Source organism: Gopherus evgoodei, chromosome 3, assembly GCF_007399415.2.
Source record: "Gopherus evgoodei ecotype Sinaloan lineage chromosome 3, rGopEvg1_v1.p, whole genome shotgun sequence".
NCBI lineage: Eukaryota > Metazoa > Chordata > Testudines > Testudinidae > Gopherus > Gopherus evgoodei.
Window position 1 is genome coordinate 207,717,427 of NC_044324.1, and position 23,020 is coordinate 207,740,446.

Sequence of the window (23,020 nt, forward strand, 5' to 3'; positions counted from 1 at the left end):
TAGAAATAACAACTGCATTATAAGAGCAAAAAAGAAAAGCAACAGGGCAGTCTGCAAGATATCTTTGATGCTTTTTTACAAATGTCTGGGGAACAAGCGAGATGAACTGGAAGTCATGATGTATGAAGAAAATTATAACTTAATTGGCATCACAAGAGACTTAGTGTGACAACTGCCAGTATTGGAGTACCAGCATTGAGGGATCTAGTTTGTTCCGAAAGGATAGGTATGGGGGGAAAAGAGTGTTGCACTGTATGTCAAGAATGTGTACACTTGCTCCAGGGATAAGTAAGCAACAGACCTACTGAGAGTTTCTGGGTGAGGATAACAAAGGGAAAGAACAGTAACGATCTTATGGTGGGGGTCTATTATAGACCACAAAATCAGGAAGATGAAATGGAAAAGTCATTCTACAAGCACGTAGCAACACTAGCTAATATTTGAGCTAGTATTAATGGGGAATTTTAACTTCCCTGATATCTGTTGGAAGACTATTGCAGCAAAATATAAAACATTCTGCAAATTCTTTGCATCTGTAGGGGATAGCTTTCTGATTCAGAAAGCTGAGGAATCAACAAGGGGTGGTCCATTTTGGATCTGATTTTGACCAACAGGGATGAATTAGTTGTGAACGTGAAGGTGATTGGGAACTTGGGAGGAAGTGATCATGATCTGATAGAATTCAAGATCCTCTGGAAAGGAGGACATGAGAGCAGCAAAAGAAGAACATTGGATTTCAGAAAGGTGGCTTTTAACCAATTCAAGAGAAATATTAGGCAAGGTCCCATGGAAAGATGAATTAGGAAGAAAAGGAGTCAATAGGGACTGGCAGTTCTTAAAAGATATAATACTAGAGGCTCAACATCAAGTTATTCCAATGCAGAGGAAAGATAAGCACCACAGGAAGACAATGTGGCTGCTCAAAGTGGTTTTTAGCTATCTAAAAACAAAAAGGGATACACACAGGAAATGAAAGGAGGGGTATGTCACCAAGGAAGTTTTACATGGGAATAGTGTGAGCGTGTAGGGACAAAATCAGGAAAGCCAAGGCACAGAATGAGTTACAGCTAGCAAGCATTGGCAGCTGAGGAGGCTGTGCCTCTCCAAACAGCCAGGGGTAGCCCCACCCACACTCTGTCCCCAGGGCCCCGCTTTGGTGGAGCCACTGGGCTATCATGGCTGGGACCACGCTGCCTGCCTTCCCAGGGCTGCGGCAGCACCTCGTGTTCTCCCTCCCGGTGCTCTGAGGCTGGGGGCGGGCTGTGGTGGCAGTACTGCGTGTTCTCCCTCCTGGTGCTCAGGGACTGGAGAAGTGGGGCTGCAGACACTAACCAGACTAGGGCAGGGGCTGGTGGCTGCAGTGGGGGAGCTGTGGGTTCTGGGGGCGTGGAAGGGACGGGGCCTCAGGTGGAAGGGGCGGGGTTGGGGGCTAGCTTCCCCCAGCTAGCAGTTCACCTGCCGCAAGTGCTGGCAAGAAATGTTAGAATCAACAAGAAAGAGTTCTTCAAATATGTCAGACAAAAAAGAAAGATCAAGGATGGTGTGGGTCTGCTGCTCAATGGAGAAGGTGAGCTGGTAATGGAAGATGATAGGAAGGCAAAGCTGCTCAATTCCTACCTTGCTTCAGTCTTCTCACAAAAAGTAATGTGATTGGATGACTAGAAAAATTACCATAGACAATAAAGGGGAAGAGAAACAGACCGGGATAAGTAAAGAACATGTCAGCAGAGCTTTGGAGCAGAGCCGGGAGCTGGAGTGCAGAGCAGCTCCAGAGCAGAGCTGCAGGTTTTTCCTGGAGCTAGAGCAGAACCGCAGCACAGCTCTAAAGCCCTGCATGTCAGAGATATTCTAACCAATGTGAATGAATTGAAATCAGTGGGGCAAGATGCTATTCACCCCAGGATACTGAAAGAATTAGCTGAAGAAATCATGGAGACACTAGCAATAATATTTACAAACTCATGGGTGACAGGAGAGGTCCCAGAAGTTTGGAAAGGGGCTAACATAGTGGCCATCTTTTAAAAGGGGAAAAAGGAGGAGCCAGGAAATTATAGACCAGTCAACCTGACTTCCATAGCTGGGAAGCTACTAGAGCAATATATAAAACATTCAATTTGTGAATACCTGGAAGATGAAGGTAATCACTAGCAGTCAGCACAGATTTACCAAGAACAAATCATGCCAAACCAGCTTGATTTCCTTCTTTGATGGGGTAACTGATTTGATGGATGGGGGAACGTGGTGGACATAATATACCTGGACTTCAGCAAGGCTTTAGACACAGTCCCGCAAGACATTCTGATAAGTAAGCTGGAGAAATGCAGGCTTGACAGAACTACCTTGCAGTGGCTACATAACTGGTTAAACAACAACAAACAAAGAGTAACTATTAATGAGATGTTGGACTGGAAGGAGGTCTCAAGTGGGACTCCACAGGGATGGATTCTGTAGATCTTTATCTTATCAAATCTTTATTAATGACCTGGATATAGGAATAGAGAGGATACTGATCAAATTTGCAGATGACACAAAACCAGGGGGGTTGCCAATACTTTGGAGGCTAGAGCTACAATGCAGAGGTATCTTGATAAATTGGAGAACTGCGCTATAGACAACAAAATGAAATTCAGCAAAGACAAATGTAAGGTGCTACACTTAGGGAAGAAAAAAAATGCACAAATACAAAATGTTGGGAAACTGGCTTGGCAGCAGCACGGCTGAGAAGGATCTGGGAGTTATGGTGGATCACAACCTTAATATGAGTCAGATATGAGATGCTGTTACAAAAAAAGCAAATGCAATGTTAGGTTGCATTAACCGAGGCACAGCATGCAAGTCACAGGAGATGACAGTACCACTCTACTTTGTGCTGGCTAGGCCTCAGCTGGAGTACTGTGTGCAATTTTGGTCAGCAATGTATAGAAAGGATGTAGAGAAACTGGAAAGATCCAGAAGTGAGTGACAAAGATGATCAAAGGGATGGAATGTAAGCCATATGAGCAAAGACTGAAGGAACTGGGTATGCTTAATTTGGACAGAGGAGATTAAGGGATGATATGATAGCAGTCTTCAGATACTTGAAAGGCTGCCATAAAAAAAGATGGAGAAAAGTTGCTCTCTTGCCACGGAGGGCAGGAAAAGAGACCATGGGTTCAAACTACAGCACAGCAGATTTAGATTAAATACCAGGAAAAAATTCCTAACTGTAATAACAGTAGGGCAATGTAGCAGGCTGCCTCGGGAGATTGTGGAAGTTTCTTCACTAGAGGTTTTCAAAAGTAGGCTGGATAGCCATCTGTCCTGGATAGGTTAGACACAACAAATCCTGCATTTTGGCAGGGGTTTAGACTAGATGACCCCTGCAACCCCTTCTAACCCTATGATTCTATGACCTGGGTTCAATTCTCTGCTCCAGCCCAAACTTCATGTGTGACTTGGGACAAGTAATTTAGTCTCTGTGCCTCAGTTCCCCATTTGTGAAATAAAAATAACCTCCATGGAGTGTTCTAAGGATAAATGCATAAAGACTGAGGCACTTGGATACTATTGTAATAGAGGCCATATCAGTACATTAGATAGATAGACATTCTTATGTCATGCAAAGTAGCAAGCTCAGTGCTGATGGAAGGTGCTCAAATCCCCAATGATGAGCCAGTCACTTAAAAGGTCACCATCAACTGCAAAATAGCATTTCTCTCCAATAGTTTTGTACCTCCTACACTTCCAGATAACACTTAAGATTATTATAAATGCAAGAAATAAACAAAACAAAACAACAAAAATTATATTTTATCAGTTTGTGCATTTGACAGCAATGTGTGGATATTTACTTGTAGTGTTTCCCTATACAGGCAGTTTCTTGCCAAAGAACCTTTAAGAAAAATGAATAGGGGAGAAAAACACCTAGTAAGAATTTGTATAAAATATTTTTAAAAAATTCAATACATACCTTTCTAAGAGTGTGCTCTCAGAAACTAGGTTATTATTTTCAAAAGAAAAAAAGTAAATTTAAAAATTCAAATTGATGGTGTTCTTTTAAATTCAATTTAGGTGGGGAGAAGGAGGAGGAGTTTAATTATTAGGAGGGAAAACTTCAATTTTGCAGTAGCTTATTATCTAACATCTTACATCTAGGAAAGGGCAGACATGGTTAATGTTATACAAACTGTTCTAACTATTTTTTGAATTCACAGGCTACTCAAAGTAGTTTGAATTTGCAGACAATACTTTCCTCTGATTCAAACCCATACACTTATTATTCTCCGAAGGTCGGTACACGTTAACATTATTTTTAACTACAGAAAAGCTTTTGCAATATATTAAGGCAAGAAGAACATCCAAAAGCTAGGCTGACATGCAGGCTAGAATGGTCTATAAATGGCATATATTTTTTATTAGAAGTTTCTCTTTCCCTTCTCTGCTTCTTTATTCAGTGACTCTGCCCACTCTCTGCTCCCTTTTACACCAGCATTTTTGTTCAGGTTTTTTGCCACTGCCCCCTCTCTGCTCTTTCATTCTTCCCTTCACCACCCCAATCTCTTATAAGCAGAGTCTGAACCCAATAACATACATGTCTGAGTCAAACTTTCCAACAGGCAGTATTTGACTGGTTTAGAAATTTGGCAAAAAGGCATTTATCTATTGCTAGTTATTCCAGTATAAGAAAACTACATCCACATTGCTCATTTCATACAACAAGAAGCACTTCTCACCAGGTATACACCCTACAAAGCTTTTAATGAACACTGGCATTTTGGGAAATGCTGAAGGAAGCACCACTGTGCTGAAAAGTGACATTTTTGACACCCACAAAATGTAGAAACCAGTGTAAGAACCAGTTTCCTTATTTTTGTAATACTATTATAGGAAACAGAAGAAGGATTTTAGTGATAATTATAATGCATTGTTTATTGAACACAACAACACGTCTGACAGGGTACAAAACATAGCAGGGGCTTACATTGTAAATTAGACAGTCACGCAGTTTAGACACATAAACAACATTAAGCCAGAATTCACATTTAATACATTAACATTTTAACAGATTATATGTGGACATGAACACAGCTAGGTAAAAACAAATCCATACTCCTGGTAATAAACAAAAAGACTTTTGGTGCTCACCTACAGTCATGCATGAGATGGCAAAACAGTTTTCTTGCTTCAAAAAGTGTCTAATTTTCCAAAGAAAAGAGCAATATGAGGATCAGAAATAGCAGGACTTTTTAAGATGGGGCCAAGGAAAATGCCTTTCTACAAAAATGTCTGATGCTATCTCCTAGCTTCTACTGTACCTTCTGTTCTGGAGGCCTCTGGTTCATTAGTGGACTAATGGGGACCCACAACATCCTTTCTTCTGATGAATCATTTGTACCACAGCTCTGGGCCGCCATTCCACTGTACTTAGATATTTAGGTTCACTGAGAGTGAAGTAGCCACTGTAGCTGAGTTGAGGTACACATATTGTAATTCCTTGCAAAGTACCAAGCAGGCCACTTCTCTAGCCAAGAAAGGATTTGACAGCACATACAAAGACAAGATAGGATCTGATGATGATGGAAGGAGACCCAAGAGTGAACTCCCTTTCAGTGATTTTTTTCCCTCATGAGGTCTACAAAGCCTGTCAGCCCTAGACCTCATACAGGGGAAAATCCTGAGCAATTAACTTCGGGGAAGTGGTAACATACAGCCAGAGCCGTCCCTAGCTATTTTGGTGCCCTATGCAGCCCCCCTCCCATGGGGGGGGGCTGTGTGGGGCCCCAAGCCTCCATGGGGGTGAGTGGGGGGGCTGGTCCCAGGCCTTTGAGGGGTATGGGGGGGCTGGTCACTTCCTGCAGGAAGTAGAGTGACCGGGCCCCGGCCTGCTCCGCTCCCCTGGCTCCCAGCCGCACTGCTGGCGAGTGCTGGGGGGCGGTTCCCCGCTCCCCCCAAGCCTGGGAGCAAGGGGAGCAGACCAAGCTGGGGCCGGGTCACTCGATTTACCAAGCAGTGAGTGCAGCGTTGGGCCTGGCTGCAATCTTCAGGGGCTTGGTGGCAGGACTGGGGCGAGGCAAGGGTGGGAAGAGGCGGTGCTGGGGCAGAGCAAGGGCGGGATCCATAAGGAAGAGGCGGAGCAGGAGCTGGAGCAGCATGCAGCTGCCCAGGGCACCAGGAAATTTGGTGTCCCAAATTTTCTGGTACCCTACGCAGCTGCCTACTTTGCCTCTGGGTAAGGACAGCCCTGCATACAGCTGCTTAACAGAGGCTACATTAGCCCAATGACTAAAGGAGCCTCTGTGGGCCCTTCCATGGCTTGTTCTGAAAAAAGGGTGGTGAATAGGTTCACCCACATCTTGCTCCCTGCTCACTGCCAGGCCGGTAGCTCCTGCAGAATGGAATTCTGCAACATGCAAGAAGGTGCATATATATATGTCCTCACCCTAGTCCTCATATTTAGTTCCCTTTTGCAGGGGTTGCAAACTCTTTATCACACCTTTTCTATTGGGTGTTCTCAACTTAAAGTCAACGTTTAAGCTCATATGGTTGTAGAGAAAAGCCTGAAAACCTGACCCAAGCGCATCCTAAAGGTTCAAAACCAGAAAGCAAATAAAAAGGACTGCAATTTTGTTTAAAGTGTCATGTTTTTAAGCCAATCTCATGATTTTTGAATGCTTGGGGTTGACAATATTACTTTTTCAGTAGCGCCCCCCCCACATACACACACATTCCGATATGTATGAATTATTGCCATACTCTAAATTTTAATAAAAATTAGCCCAATAAAACTTTTCTGTTCAAACACAAGATGTACACACAAGCTTACTGATGTACAAGAACTTAGAACAGGGGTCGGCAACCTTTCAGAAGTGCTGTGCTGAGTCTTCATTTATTCACTCTGATTTAAGGTTTCGCGTGCCAGTAATAATTTAAATGTTTTTAGAAGGTCTCTTTCTATAAGTCTATAATACATAACTAAACTATTGTTGTATGTAAAGTAAATAAGGTTTTCAAAATGTTTAAGAAGCTTCATTTAAAATTAAATTAAAATGCAGAGCCCCCTGGCCGGGTGGCCAGGACCCAGGCAGTGTGAGTGCCGCTGAAAATCAGCTCACATGCCGCCTTCGGCACCCGTGCCATAGGTTGCCTACCCCTGACATAGAACCTTAAATGCTGCTATTAAATCCTATTGCCAACAAAAGTGTTCTTGATCCAGCTAGACAAATGATAGCTAAATCCACACATATCTAAATTAGCGTTATCAATACAGTATGGTAAAAGAAAGCACAGCTGTAAATATAATATGGTGAGAAAAGTAGTAAACTAGAAAGACTGTTTCAGCTAATAATATTTTGCCTTTAGAATATAGGACTCCATCAATGAATTTTCAATGAAGTTTTAAAAAAAAAGTTACATAAGACCAGATTCTGATCTCATTCACTTTAGTGTAAATCTGGAATAACCCCACTGAAGTCAATGGAGGTACTCAGGATTTATGCTAGTATAACAGCAGTCAGAATCTGACTCACTGACTCTGGTCCACTGGGTTTTTTTTGTCTGTTTTGGCTTTCTTTTGTTTATATAGTATAGTGTGAACAGTTTAATCAGTAATCATGTGTGAATGAGTCAACAAAATGATACCTTCCTACACTGAAGGGCATCTAGCAAACAATCACATATGATAGAATCTGCATAGTTCTCCTTTACACAATACAAATAGATAAATAACTTAGGAAATTACATACAAAAACCACCTTAAAGGAATGAAGTGTGCAAAATAAGTTAAGAAATCACAGAATTGTTTGCTCATATAACTTTAATTCACCCCGCCCATCCACCTTGTCAGTATGTAGTACTGTAGCCTTTCATTAAATGACCACAGACTCTCCAACCTTGACTCTTTCCCTGGAACCAATGCCTCCCTCGGACCTTGATCCAGCAGATCCGTATTAGCTTCAATGAACAATGAATCAAGCATTGGCCGTGCAGGCGAGATGGTGAATGAGGCAGGGTTGTGTAGTGAATGAGCTTGGCATGTGGAGGGCCACTCTCATCTCACAGCAAAATCTCATCAACTGTGCCGTTTTCCTGAAACACAAAATCCAGAGGTGGCTCTGATCCAAGTTCTTCTAATCCCAATCCTCCCAAAAAGGGGTTAGGCAAAAGGTTTTGGTTTCCTTCCATCTCCAGCAGCATTAAGCAGGCAGAAACTCTAAATCTACACCCTTCACAGATGATTTGTGATTTTATCCACTTCATCAGGCTGGGTCTTATGTGATTCTTGGATTAAACATTGCCATATCATTTCCATTTTTTATTTGGTTGTGACTTCACAATAGTGTGAAGTGCCACTTCAAACTGTGCTCCGATTCACCAGGGTGCTTCTAAATCCCATTTTTAATCTGGGAAACACCTTGAATTTTCACCAGCCCACTTCCTCTCTTTATTGTCATCTTCTTTAATTCTGCACAATAAAACTGGCTTTTGGCATATTAAAGTTTAATTTGTTTAAGAACAAACAGTTGGAGGCCTGCGTCTTGAGGACCGGAGTGACAGATCACACGATGAGACCAAAGGCTTTGGGGGCTGAAGATTTGCCAGGTTTCTGTCTCGGTGGAGATACAAGTGTGTTCAGAGCTCATTGTCACGTTTCCAAAAGGCATTACACAGAGCTCCAAGGTGGTGCTGTTTACCAATACCGTGATCTCTCCCCAGATGCAGTTGCTACTGCAGCTAATTAAGAGAACAATTAAGACTAAGGCAATCAGTCAAGAACACAGATCCGAGTCATTTTCTCCACTCTCCGATGCTGTGCTGGCTCCCAGAGGGCTAAACCTTATTCAGTCATTCAGAAAATGACAGGAAGAAGCTATTAAATATCTGAAAACCATAAAAATGCAATCATACTGTTCTTGAGCTAAGCCACTCACCAGAGACCAATGCTAGGCAACTTAAGAAACTTGCTGGCCCCCAGAATTCACATACTTACAAATAAGAAAATTAATCAAAAAGCAGTTCAGATCAAAATTTAATTAAATAGAAAAGGATTGTGGAGGACTTCCTGAGATTTCTCTATTTTATGTTTATGACAGATCAATATTATGTGTATCAACTCAATGTATGACAAATTCCACTGGGCATCTTTAAAGAGGAAGTAACAGATTAAATATTGAGCTAAACAATTTAATCTCTGCTTTAAAAGGTTTTCAAATATTTGTAAAGGTAAATCCTGTTAGAGAATGAAAGTCTCCATGAGCTGGGGCTGTAGACGCATCATGCAAGGATTTGTAAACACAGGAGATAGCCCTTATTAAATATAAATTTCCTTTTTTTGTGCAGCTATTCATGAGGAAAAAGAAAAACATTTATGCCTTGAAAACAAAGAGAAAGTGCTTCTGAAACAGTTTTCAATATATCTCCATGTAAGAGGAGCGTATGTGTTAGAACCAGTGAAAAAAAATCACAGAACCCCCTTGTATGTCAAGTAAGCTCATTAACAAATATAGCCAATAATAGCGAGATGCAGAATTGGGGTGCACATGGAGATTAGGAGTCCAACAGTACTGCAGCACCACTCCACTGGGGGAACCAGAGCTCTGCAAGAATGAGCCTGCAGCACCACAGAGCTCCCATTCTCTGCAAGACTGCAGCTGTGCCATAGCTGACATCCACAACTAAACCTCATAAGGGCAGCCTACAATTTGGGGGTGAAAAGTCTCACGTTGCATGAGCACCCTGTATGCAATGTAAAATCTGTGTATCTATATTCCCTCACAAAGAACTTGGTGGTTAACTTACAGTTCAGGTTGCTCACATGAATCTCTCAAAGCAATGACTACAAATAAAGAAAATCATCAGTGAAGCCAAAACTAACTTCCCCTTCTTACCATCTAAACCTACAAAACACACGTACAGTCTTCTCAGTTCCCAAACCTCTCTTTCAGCCCACACCCACAGCTCACATTTCCATCTGGAGTGGACTTTTTTTTTTCCCTGGCAATTTGAAATTGACAAATTTGTCAACATTTCTCAATTTTTGAGAAAAAATAAAATTTAAGAGTAGTTTTCATTTTTTTTACCATATTTTAATCAATTCTACCCACTTCCTCCCTGAGCAAGACAAAGAGTTTACTGACAGACATGCTTTCGCTGTTCAAGTCTATGATGCATTATTTCTAGTAAAAATATTCTTTTGTCGCAATAAAGGGGGTATGTCCAGGTGATGGTGAAGAACTGGAGGTGTGCATAATGGGAGGCTGAGCAGCATTAGGGACTGGAAATACATGGCAGCATTGACAAGTTTTAGCACACATGAAGTAGGGTATAGGAGAATAAGGAGAATATCCTGTTATAAAAGTGGCTCATGAGATGGAAATTTACATGTAACCAATGTTGAGATTACAGCAACTGTGGTTTATTAGTCAAAAATAAATGAGACTGTCAAGGCTAAATTTCAAAACTGAGGGAGCTTTAATTGTTTTCTGGAAAACTCTGAACAACAACTGCCCCTGTCCTACACCAAATCTATGCAGCCAGACCTCCGTGTCACATTGATTTCTCAAAGATCAGCTTGCAGGATCAAGACCTGCATTATAAAAAATACTCAAGGAAAATTCAGTTGTCCTTTGAACAGTAATCATGTTACATTACAATTTAATTATAGTACCATAGTGTGAAGCAGAGGGATTTTAATTTTGCTTTAAGTGAAAAGTTCAATGCAGCCATTATGTAGTCACTATTGAGGCCTCCATAATCTAGGTATGTTTAACAGTTTGGAAAATATATGAACACACACACACACACACACACACACACACACACACACACACACACACACACACACACACACACACACACACACACACACACACACTGCCCTGATTCTATGTATTATGCATTTGTGTTTCTGAAAAAGAATAATGCTCACATCTACACATAGTGAGCAAGATGTGATGCCCAGCAATTTGTCAGCTATGACTCTGGCCAAAACCAATGTCACAGCTGACCTGTCCTTCTCTAGGAAGGCCATCATTTCAGCACTTTCTTCCAATGGGTTCATTTCAAGACGTAACATTTTTTTTCATTTGTTGTCACTTTCCATTTTGTGCTCCATCAACCTTATTTACAGAGATAATTTGATGCTGAGAAATTGAACAGCCAGGCATCACTCTGATCGGTGCCTTTCACGTAAACTTTATTTCTATATCTCTCCAGAGGGGGCAGGAAGGAAAGTGAAAGGGAAGGATGTGTGCGTACCTGTGTGTACTCTAAAGCAAAGCAGTATTTGAAGTTCTGCACACATGACGCATTTAAGGAAATCAGTCATACCTGTGTTATACTTTGTACCACAGTAAAGAAATACCTTGTAAAAAATAAATGTAACCTTCAAAATCTCAGTCTTTTTAAAACACATAGAGCTCCCAGGCATCCCCAAATCTGTACCTCAATAACATGGTGATGTACATGATACAGTAAAGTAAGAGGTAAACTTAACTCTAGGGCTGTGCCATCCCATTTAAGTCAAATGGGCCAAATTCTGTTCTGGAAGCTGATCCATACGAAAGGAGTGTGACTGCATGCAGGCACAGGGATCTGACCACACATGGTGAAAATTGGCAGCAACTCCACTGAAGCCATTAAAGAGATTAGGCTTACTGTGAATTTTGACGGGTGTAACTGAGAACAGGATCTGACCTGCTGAATCCTGTGGGGTTGCCTGGGATGTAAGTCAGTGCTAAATTTGGCCCATTATGCTATTAATATTATTATATCAAAGCCCACTAGCGCAGGTGTAGAGCAGCCTGTCCATATTTCCAACATGAACCTTCCTTCCTAGGGCGTTCAAAGAGAACTAATAAATAATTGCTCAGAGTTTAAACATGGGTATAGGTGGGCTTCACTAAGTTACCAGGTGACAACGGATACTTATGCCATAATACAGGTTTAAAAATGAAGAACAGAAGAAAGTTGTGGCAGATGTTATTTACATTCACCTACTTCAAAAATATTTTGATACTTTTTAAAGACTTCCCACCTCTCACTCCCCCTCTCTCTCCCTGGATATTGCTTCATAACATAGAGTAGTGTGTCAGGGAGTGTGGATGGATGAATATAAAAACATAACTGAGTCATTTCATTTAGAAAGGCAACTACTCTACATGCTCTTTTGCAAGAAGAATAGAAAAAGTGTCATTGGGATTTTTAGCAGTTTTGCTAGGGCACGAAGGCACTATTCTGCCTGGAATGCTGAGGATAAAAGGGAAGTTTGTCCTTCAAATGAAAAATATCAAATGTTCTTTGTTGCTTTAAAGCTGTTAAAAAGCCAATTTCTTGATATAGTGTCACATCGTGCCATTGATTTTTAAACCCTCTCCCCTCCTGTTTGAAATTTTGCAGGAGTTACCATAAATAATCAATACCACACTATGTATGTACTGAACTCACCATGAGACAGTTCTCCCTTTGTGCCCCCAAGGACAATTGCAAAAATTAGAAGACAACCTCACGAAGCTATCCAAGGGGCAGAGCCAAAGTTCATTAAGTCAATGGCAAAACTCTCATTGACTTCAATGGGCTTTCGATCAGGACCCCTATGAGCAACACTTTAAAATCAACATTTAAAAACCATGAAAACTAAAATGGCTTCAGTATCATATACTGGGTAAATATTAGGGAAAGAATGGGGACCTGATCTTCTTCTCTCCTTATGAATGGGGAACTCCTCCATTAGGGTCAGTGAAGACATATGCAATTACAGAGTTGCACAAGGTAATGGAAAGAAAGAGAAAATATGACCCAATGCATAAACTCAACCCTGCTAAACATGCATTTCCTTGGGAGACTTAAAAGATATGAGTGCTATACAATTTAAAATCTCTCAAAATGTAAAGCACTTTGAGTTAAAAAAAAAACCTTCATAAACATCTACAATAAAAGGAGAAAAAAAGATATTTAAAAAAAAGAAATTCTACGTATATGTACAACGACACCCAATGGGGCCCGGTACAGGGATGAGGTAAGTTTGGGGCCTCTCATCCCATCAGACATACTACACACTTTGCATGTGCCTCTGGAGTTGGGTCAGCGTGGACCGGCAGGGAAGCATACACTTTCAAAGGAGGTAGCAGTGTCTGCTCTGACTCATACTCCTCCAGCATTCCCAGAGGCGTTGTATGTGAGGCAGGTTACATGCTGCCCAGAGGCACTGTATCTGAGGCAGATTCCATGCTGTGAGGTACTCCAGCTGAGGCAGGGCCTCTCTATGCACACCCACCCGCACCTACCCACCTCAGGGTGTATTTTTGCAATCACAATCTAACCCTGTGGCTGAAGCAGCAACAAAGAAAAAGCCAAGAGGCTCACAGTTGCAGCTGATGCTGCAGACTGAATATATGTCAGAGAAAGGTTTTTGTTGTGTGTACACATTTGATTCACTTCAGAGTGAATTTAGAAGAGTGGCTTCACTGGTAACTTTGAATTCCCTGGCTTTTGACAAATCTTAATGATATTTAGGTATAAGAATGTGTAATTTTTTAATGTAATTACCTAGTGGCACTGGTGAAGAGAATGAGAGAGCGAGACAGAGAGAGAGAGAGAGAGAGAGACAGAGAGAGAGAGAGAGACAGAGAAGGAGGGAGGGAGGTTTCCCAGGCTAGAAGTTCATTCAAATCCTGATATAAAAGTAACTGGAATAAAAAGTCATGTTTTAGCACTTTCTCCAGAGCTATACACAGGAGAGCTGCTCACAGTGCCACAACAATTTCAAAACCATAGTTCTGGGGAATAGTATATAATCATAACATTACACTTGAGATAAGATTTAATTATGATTTTCACCTTTCCAACACATTTTGAGAAATAATACTTAAAAGCCTTACAAGAAAGGATATCACATTTAAATGTTTAACATGCAGCAATGATATTAAAAGAAAGAAACTACCATGTAGGTTTTACAGGAGCTTAAGTTCAATGGCTTTATTCAAAAATATTACAAATGACTACCATCTGATGGATCTCTGAGATTCATTTCAGGCAGGAGGGCGTTAGAGCAAAATAAAATAAACTGACATTACACCTAAGAGATCTTCTCATTTTCTTGAGACAATCAGCATGATGATAACTACTGATAAGTACTATTGCAGGATATAGTCACAAAGTAAGAATCATATCCTCATGTGATTGTATTTTAGCAATAAGTCACAACAAGCTGGGCATTAGCTATCATCCCACAGGGCTTATCTAGGATGAGGAAAGGGCAACTGAGAGGAGCTGATGGACCTTATCTGTCCTTCCTGGCTGGACATTATTAGGATGATCATGATAACCTGAAAATAATTATTTGCCATTGAAAAGTGAATTTTAGAAATTGCATCTAATTTACATCAACTGGATCTAATTTTATTTCATATGGTTTGGCCACTCAGAACTGCAGCAAGAAAATGCTTAGATACAATGTGCTAAGCAGTGAATTGGCCTTCATGCTAGTGCAAGGGAGTAAGAACCCTGCTTCTATCTTCTATTGGCCACTCGGACCTTGAGTCCAAGCATGAAGGAATAAGAGAGTGCCGTGGACCTGCTTACTTCCTCAGAGCAGGTTAGCAGGGACTGGATGGACTTGGTTTCACTTCTCCCCCATCCACTGGACAGCACAGCTGTTTTGGCAGCAAGGTACAGTCATCTGCTGCTAGTATAGGCCAAACATTTCTATCCCTGGACCAAGGAAGGAGCAAAGCAGGAATTGTGGCTCAAAGAGGGTCTGAGTCACACTTCCTCCCAGGGTTACTGCTGGGGCAGTGCAGCCAAAGCTTCACCCCTCCTTGCTCAGCATTTGGCCGAAGTCACAATCTAGTCCTATGGTAACAGGTGTCATAGAATCATTCAAGAGCTCAATTATACAGCTCCTACTCAAGGTGAGCAGAACTTCATCAAGAAGGCTCACTTCAATGGAAGTGTTTATAGGCGGACATACATATCTACATGAGTAAGGGCTGCAAAATGAGGCCGTAACCCCATCAGAACACTGATTGAATTAATTCCCCTGTTCCTTGGATTGCCACATCTCCCCTTCCTACTCCTGTTACAGGTCCACCTTACACCTTCATTTCTCAAGGAACTAGCCCACTGTCTAGTCCATGCACTTGGCAGTCTCCTTGGAGCAGAGACTAAAGCTCAGGGTACCTATACACTGCAACTCTCCCCTAATTTCAGATTATAAATGGCACAAGGGAGCTGCAAGTCATAAGAGTAACCTTAAAAAGGGCCAGAAGTTCAGACAATCATCCAAAACTTGGATGCTAATCCTAAATTTATCAGATTCCAAATTTAGTGAAACCTCATTAACTGACTTGTTGAATATATATAAACTTTAAAGAACAAATCATCTATATCTCAGTGCAAGGCTGGATTAAGTCACAGGTATGATAGGCCTGTGCCTATGGCCCCCCTGTTCCTGGATGCGCCTAATGAGGGTAAAAATCTCAGCTTTCATTTTAAAAAGTTTCTAGGTTCTAGCCCTTTAGCGGAAAAAGTTTGAAAAAGGGATCCAAGTGTAACTGCCTGAGTCTGCAGAGAGCCTGAAACAATAAATCTGAGTGATCTGAACATGCAGCTCAGTGGTTTGTTACCTTCAAAACCCACTGATTTAGTGGTTCCTGCCTCCATCACCCCAGCAGAGCAGTGTGAGAGTGACAGTCAGTGAAGAGTCCAGTGGGGCCCATTCCATCAATCCAAACAGATACACTGCAGCTGCTGCAGTACTGGGAGGGGGGTGTCCCGTGAGGCTGACCCTGCCTATCTTGGGGGAGGAGCCTGCCACTCTAGCTGGGGGTAGGGCCACAGCCAAGGGGTGCAGCTTGTGGAGTACTTGGCATCGTGAAGGGCCCAGGACCCTGGATTACCTGTCTCAATACACATTATATAAAAAGGACGCCATCCTGCTCTGTGATATGACTGCATAGGTAATATATCTTGCGAAATCACCAGGAAGTAGAGATGAGCATGAAAGCAAACACTGAGAAAACTTTAATCAAACATTTTAGAGTTTGAAAAAGGCTTGGAGTATTTTCAGTTTGAGTCTTAACTTGTCAGTCATCCTGTTGTTATGTCTTTTGTCTAACTTAAGTTTAGATGAAGTCTTTAGATGGCAAGTCCCTTTAAGGTTTTACTTTCTCATTCTCATCACAGCTGCCTCATAAAATGTCAGAAATGTAGGAAAAGTGTCAAAGGCAACAAAACAACCAGCATGAGTGGTACCTATTCTAAGACTAGCAGCTCCATAATCTCACATCCCTGCCTACTTCACATCGCCTAATTACCACTGATTATGCATTTTAAGGAAAATTTAATATAGCTAAAATATGACAAGAGAATATTTCAACCGCAGTCTTCCTTGTTCTTAATATACAAGAAAGACCTCCTTAATCCTGAACCCTATGGATTTCAACAGTAACAACACTGCCTACTAATTTTCAGGTACAGTATTATTGTTAACCCTATAAATTAGCAGAAATTGTAATGTAGTCAAATAGTGCCTCTCACACTCTCTCTTTTCCCTCTCCTGTGCTTTTCTTTACAAGCCTGAAAGAAAGACATGGTCCAAAAACTGGAAAATATGTCTGTTAACCCATTTGAATTTCATGGTTTTAGGTCAAATCCCTGCATCCAAATATGCCCTGACAGTTTGGGTTATGGATCCAATCCAAACTTGAAAGGGATCTAGTTGTTTTGGATGTGATTCAAATACAGCCAAACTTATGGAGAGAACAGCTATGACTTCAGAGACAGAAAAGGTATGAGAACAGCTGATCTTGTGAGGCTCCCACCATTTAAGGAGGCTAAAATCGTACGAGATTCCTGCCCTTTGGGACTGTTATGGTACCAATGAGCGTAGCAATGCCTTCTCCTCAGTGTGCACACAATGCACCTCAGCAGAACCTAAAACTGCACAAGGCATGAAGTGTGGCATTGGCAAAACTGCCCAGATCAGAAGCTAGTAAACATGCATTGCACACTGAGGAGCCCAGACTATTTAAGGAAAGGGTTGGGTAGACCAAAATCCTATGCTGACCCTCATGTCTCCCATAAAGATTAGTAACAGCATCTGCGGCTGCATGCAAGGATGCAAGTGGTAAAAAGGCAGCATGGGAATACAATTTTTTCCCCCTCTCCCTGTATTGTTCTTCTCCTTCTCAAACTGGAGGAGTTTTTTCTGGTTGCTTTCATTTTCCTCTCTTTTCCATTCACTTTAATAAGGCTCTCCCGAGGCTCACAAGCATGTTTTGTTTTAAGTGCTTGTTTGTTTTCCCCAAGCACTCACAGCTCTGTTAACCATCAGGAGGACATACAGTGTACTGCAATTACAGCCAGCATCCAAAAGAGTCCTGAACAAAGGAAGGTGCTGTTTGTGGGATAAGTTATTGCCTTGAATAGGTTCTCAGTGTTCATTAATAACTTAATCCAAACTTTCCAGAAGGCGAGGAACAGGGTTGAACCACACCAAAGGCTGTGCGTGGCTACTTTGGGAATTTTTTATCAACTTCCAAAAACATTTAAATTAGCTAATCTCGGGCATGAGCCTAAGTTCTTTAAGCATCCAGGTCTAGCACCCAAGACAGTACAGGTGCTCCCATTTCAGCCAATTAAATGAGTTGGACAACTCCCAGGTTATAAGGGATCAGGGAGAATTTGAGAAAAGGAGACTGGAGGAGGTCTAAGGAGACTTTATCAGGAAGTCAGCACAGGGCTAAATTTCAAGAGCCAAAGCCAGTGCTGGGGGTCTGAAAAGGCTGAGGGCTAGGAAGCCGGTGATCCTCCTTGAGCCAGAGTGTCATGGCCACAGAAGGCTGAAGATCATGAGCAGCAGAGGGAGCCAGAGAGAGGTGAAGGCTGGGAGTGAGGTGTGGTGAGGGATACCAGAGCCATATCAGAGAGCCAGGACCTGGTGAGGTTTGCAGGAGTTCTCCTTGATGTTGTGTCAGGACTATGATTGTGGTACTTGGTGTAAGATCTTGTTTTCTTATGGTTCTGCGCATGGGACTTATGTAAGTGAAGCCCACGAGGGCTATATTTATACTCAGGAAAACTGTTTGGACTATTTCTGGGGACTCTGAAAGGAGAAACTGAGGTAGGCATGCCTGTCATGCTGTGACCTCTGGCCTGCCTCAGTAGGGCACTTCAGCCATGGCTGCATTATCACAATACAAAACTCCCACTAAAGTCAATGGGAGGAATTCAGGCCCATCCCTTTAATGGTAAATGATCAGAAAAAATGACATCTAATTGATTTAGACCAGGGGTAGGCAACCTATGGCACAGGTGCTGAAGGCGGCACGCGAGCTGATTTTCAGTGGCACTCACACTGCCCAGGTCCTGGCCACCGGTCTTGGGGTCCTCTGCATTTTAATTTAATTTTAAATGAAGCTTCTTAAACATTTTGAAACTTTATTTACTTTACATACAACAATAGTTTAGTTATATATTATAGACTTATAGAAAGAGACCTTCTAAAAACGTTAAAATGTATGACTGGCACGCAAAACCTTAGAGTAAATAAATGAAGGCTCGGCATAGCACTTCTGAAAGATTGCCGACTCCTGATTTAGACTAATCTGTACAGCATTAGGCAATGCAGTCTTGCACAAAGACAAGATCAGCTATTTAGAACATGTGTGGCTTACCTGACATAAGGTATCATCTCAACTTTTGAACTGAGAAGAGATTAGGAAGGGGAGATGGGTGGATCCAAAAAAGGGCTTGTAACTTACCTACAAATAAAACAAACTACTTTTGCTTTTCCATTGGAGTAATCAATGGGAGCCAAATCAGCTGGTCTCATTTATGCATGAAGTCCCTGGAGAATTCATGTGAGGAGGGTGAACCAGATTTGGTCCTAAAGGAGCATATTGAATTCAGAGGACAAGTAATTGTAAAAAGAACATTTTATCCAAAAGCCATTTACCGTATCTTACTGAAGCAACATAAATGCATCCGTGATAGGTTTGAAAATATAAATCATTGGCAACAATAAATCATGGGCAAGCAACCCTGGGTTTTAACTCTGAACAGAAGTAAAGCAAAATTGCAATGGGTTCCAGCAGGAGAGAAAGAAAGTGTTCATTGTGTTAGGAAAATTAGGTGATCTGTCTAAGACCTTTGTACATGGGGTTAGAATGAAGAACTTACATTGCTGCAGGGAAGTAGGGAACTACAATGGAGTTTATACAAGCGTTACAAGTGTTAGAACAATGTTTGCCAGTTTGCAGCATCTTACTTCACATTGCTCAGGGGTGAAATATAATAGTTTGGAACATGTTCCCCACCTGAAAAAGCTAAAGCAGGTCTCAGTTCTCTGACTGAAACATACATGCTTATTACTTGGCATAGCCTAGTTAACTTCATCCTGTGTATCAGAGCTCCAGCTGGGGTAAGAGTTCAATAGGATACAACAGTAATGCAGGTGTTTCACTATTCTGCAGTGATTAAAATGTTCACAAACAACCAGGGACAGAGAGGTGCTCCTCTGGCCTGATGGTGTAAGTCCCTGTTCAGCAAAGCACTTACGCACACATTTATGTCCCATTGATGTCAAGGGGACTACTCACATGCTTAAAGTTAGGCACATGCTCAAACACTTTGCTTAGTCATGGCCATAGCCTTCTGCACAACAAAGAGGTCTTTACCTAGTATAAATTCTACTGAACTCAATAGAACTATGCCAATTTACACTAGCTGAGGATTTGTTCTACGATTCCTTTCTTTATGCTATCAGAGGTAGGGAGCACTGTGGAGGCAAAGTGTTCTGTACTCAAGAGCAAACCATGTGAACAGTTAAGGAAAGGCACTGGAGGGACCCTAAACATTGTGATAGGAACACAGAATTGGTGACAGGAATACAGCGCAGAATCTTGAGGCTGAATAAAGCAAAGAAACTCAGGGAATCCAGCAAGCCCCATTTCCAAAGGCAGGAACACATGTTCACTAAAGGTGTAATCCTGCTTCCATTTATATGAACAGGAAAGCTCTCTATGTACACACCTATAGATGTACATGCCTTTCTATATGGAGGAGGGGGTAGGTGTGTTACATATAATATTACAAACGTACATCCCCAATATATGGAATAACAGTTTCCTACATAAAATAATTTAATCTTATTTTTTCAGATTTTAAGCATGAAATAATAAAGAAAAGAGACGAGAAAAGATTTATTTGTTCACTGATAACCAATAAAAAAGAGCCAGTAAATCAGCTGTTCTGAGTGGCTAGTTCAACTGAAAAGACAGGTGAGGATTCCAGGCCTAATCCTAACTGCTGCTATGAGTCTACTCCCATTGTTGATGTCAGTGGGAGCTGCAGATACTTAGAACCTCTTGTAATTAGTCATGATGCTGCTCTCATTATAATCAGTGGGAACTTTGCCATTGACTTCAATGCAATCAGGATTTGTGCATTTTATCAGCATTGCTGCTACTGAGAAGCTCATGTGCTAATCACAAAAGCTAGGTGGACAAAAGGCTTTAATTATATTATTCATTTGATGGGACAAATTCAGCCATGGCATAAATCCTTTTATAGGGGCAAAATTCATCCTTCCTAGGTTTAACTTCAGAGTTAGGAAACAAATCTGGCTGCGGTTCTCTAACTAGCTGATCCTAAAAAGCTCCTTTGATCACATATATTCTTCTGCAATGGCTTTAGAGTTTAGCAAAAGCACAAAAGGAACTTATGATGGGCTGTCAGTGATATATTTATTTCTACAACACTTCATAAATCTTCTGGTCTGTGTCACCCTGCTCCCTTCCCTCTCCTCCAGCCCCCTCCCTCAATAATTCCATTGCTTAATAGCAGTCTTCAGTGTGTGCATTTCTTGGGGATTCAGTGCACTTCTCGGTTGCTTTGTCCTTTGGCCAATGCCCTTTACTGCCATGTGAGGTGTGCAATAATTGCTCAGAAATGCACTGCCTTTTGTGTCTTATTGCTTAAATATTTTTAAGAGCTCAGCTAGGAATTTTCAGGGAGTAAGTCTGAAGTCTTGCTGCCTCATAAAGTATTGACATTGCTAGAAATGCGGACAGGAGGGGAGTGGAGGTGAAATAAACCTCTTCTATAAGCTGAAAGACTACTTGCTTGGGGGGAAGGGGAGATACTTCTAGGGAGCCACTCACTTCAGAATCTGTGATTGCAGCCTTGTCCTTAGTGACAGGAAGATGTGGCCATAACAGAACGAGAAAGTGTGCTATCAGTAATGATAAAAAAGTGTAACTAATCTGTATGCTGCTTAATGTGTTACAAGTTCCTATCACTACAATTCAAGTCTATTCCAATGGGGCAAAGGGAAAAAAGGGGGGAGGGGCAAGTTTGCATTTCCACTTTCACTGATTGACATTGTTCATTTACATCAGTTGGGTAGGTAGTATAAGATTTGATGCCCACATTCAAAGGATGAGAGGAAAACCATAAAACACACTGAATTTGGCTGAAACTGAACATTGCCCTGCAGACACAGAGGCCTGAAGAAAGAAGGAATGAAATAAACAAAAAGAAAGAGGCTATCATTAGACTTTTTTCCACTGGTCCTCTCAAACAGAGCTCATTTCTTATCTTCTTTTAAAGTATTTTTTAAATGTCAATATCATTTAAAATAAAAGGTTTCTGGCATAAAAAGTTGATTTGCTTTTCCTGCGGGAGAAAGACAGAATTTTTTAACTTTATGTTGTCATCCTTAGCTGCAAACCCACAGAATAGTTTGCGTGGGAAGGGACCACCAGTGTGCTCCCGTTTGCTCATTGTATGTATTTGTATAACCTGCACACTTTGCACACTCAAGCTGCTGTGTCCCAGGAAAGCAACACCATCTTGCGGCCTTTCCTTAAATACCCATTAGTGAGCTGAGGCAGGAGAGCAACTAAGAAATTGCCTCCACCTTAAAGTAGTTGCCATGCTTTCTTTTTTACATTTAGGATAGACCTAATATTAAAAGCTGTCTCAGCTGCCATTCTCCACTGATGTTCCACTGGTGCGACAGAGGAAAGAGCCAGACACACAGAGCTGGACTGTTTGGCAAGAGAAGAGGAGCAGCAATAAAAGATGAAAGGCATAGCACACTGAAATAGAGATAAGAGGGTCTGAAGAAGCAATGTGGGCTAATAGATGGGGCACTGGGCTGCCACTCCACTTCTCCATGCCTGTTTATCTCCTGCCCTCCCTACTCCACGTGTCTACTGAGATGGTAAGCTCAGGTACTGTCTCTTACTAGGTGTTTGTCCAATGCCTAGAATAACACAGCTCTGATCTCAGTTGGGGCCTTTTGGTGCTACTACAATACAGAACATAATAATTAGGAACCAATAAGCTAACTCAGAATATTACCACCACCCTTCTTAATCATTGTAGTCTCTGTATACACATTAAGAGAAGCCAGTCCTATCTTAGATACATGAAGTACATCACAATTGACTATTGCCAAAAACTACTTCATATGCCCATGCACAGACAGCAACTGAACTTGGGGTATCTGAGATCCAAAATGAGTCAAAGTCAAAAGCAACAATGCAGCGAAGAAGCTGTGAACTACCTCACTGCTACCACCCTGCTCAATCCCTTTATATATATCTTGGGAGCCAATTTATTTTTTCCAGAACTGTAGGTTTGAAATAAGCTTCACATTTATTATTAACATTCATGCTTACAAAGGGAACAGAGCACCACCATGAAAGATCAGAGCTCTTTTTTGTTCTATTGTAGCATCAGAGGCACTCCTCTTTCATGAAAGCAAGGGCAGTAGCAGGTAATCTGCATTCACAAAAGAAAAAGGCATTTCTCCAACAAAGACCCCTCTATTAAGGGCCCCATTTGTAAACATAGGTGAGGATGAGTAGACAAGCTCATGGACCACAGCACTGTTTCCTAACTAAGCACTAGCCAGTTGGTCAACTCCCAACTAGGCAGTTCTGGTCATTAGGTTTAATTTACTCATGAGGACCTATGAGTTATGTAGCAACCTGTGAAAACTAGAGGGCTGAGATATAAGTTTGTCCTGCTGCTAGTG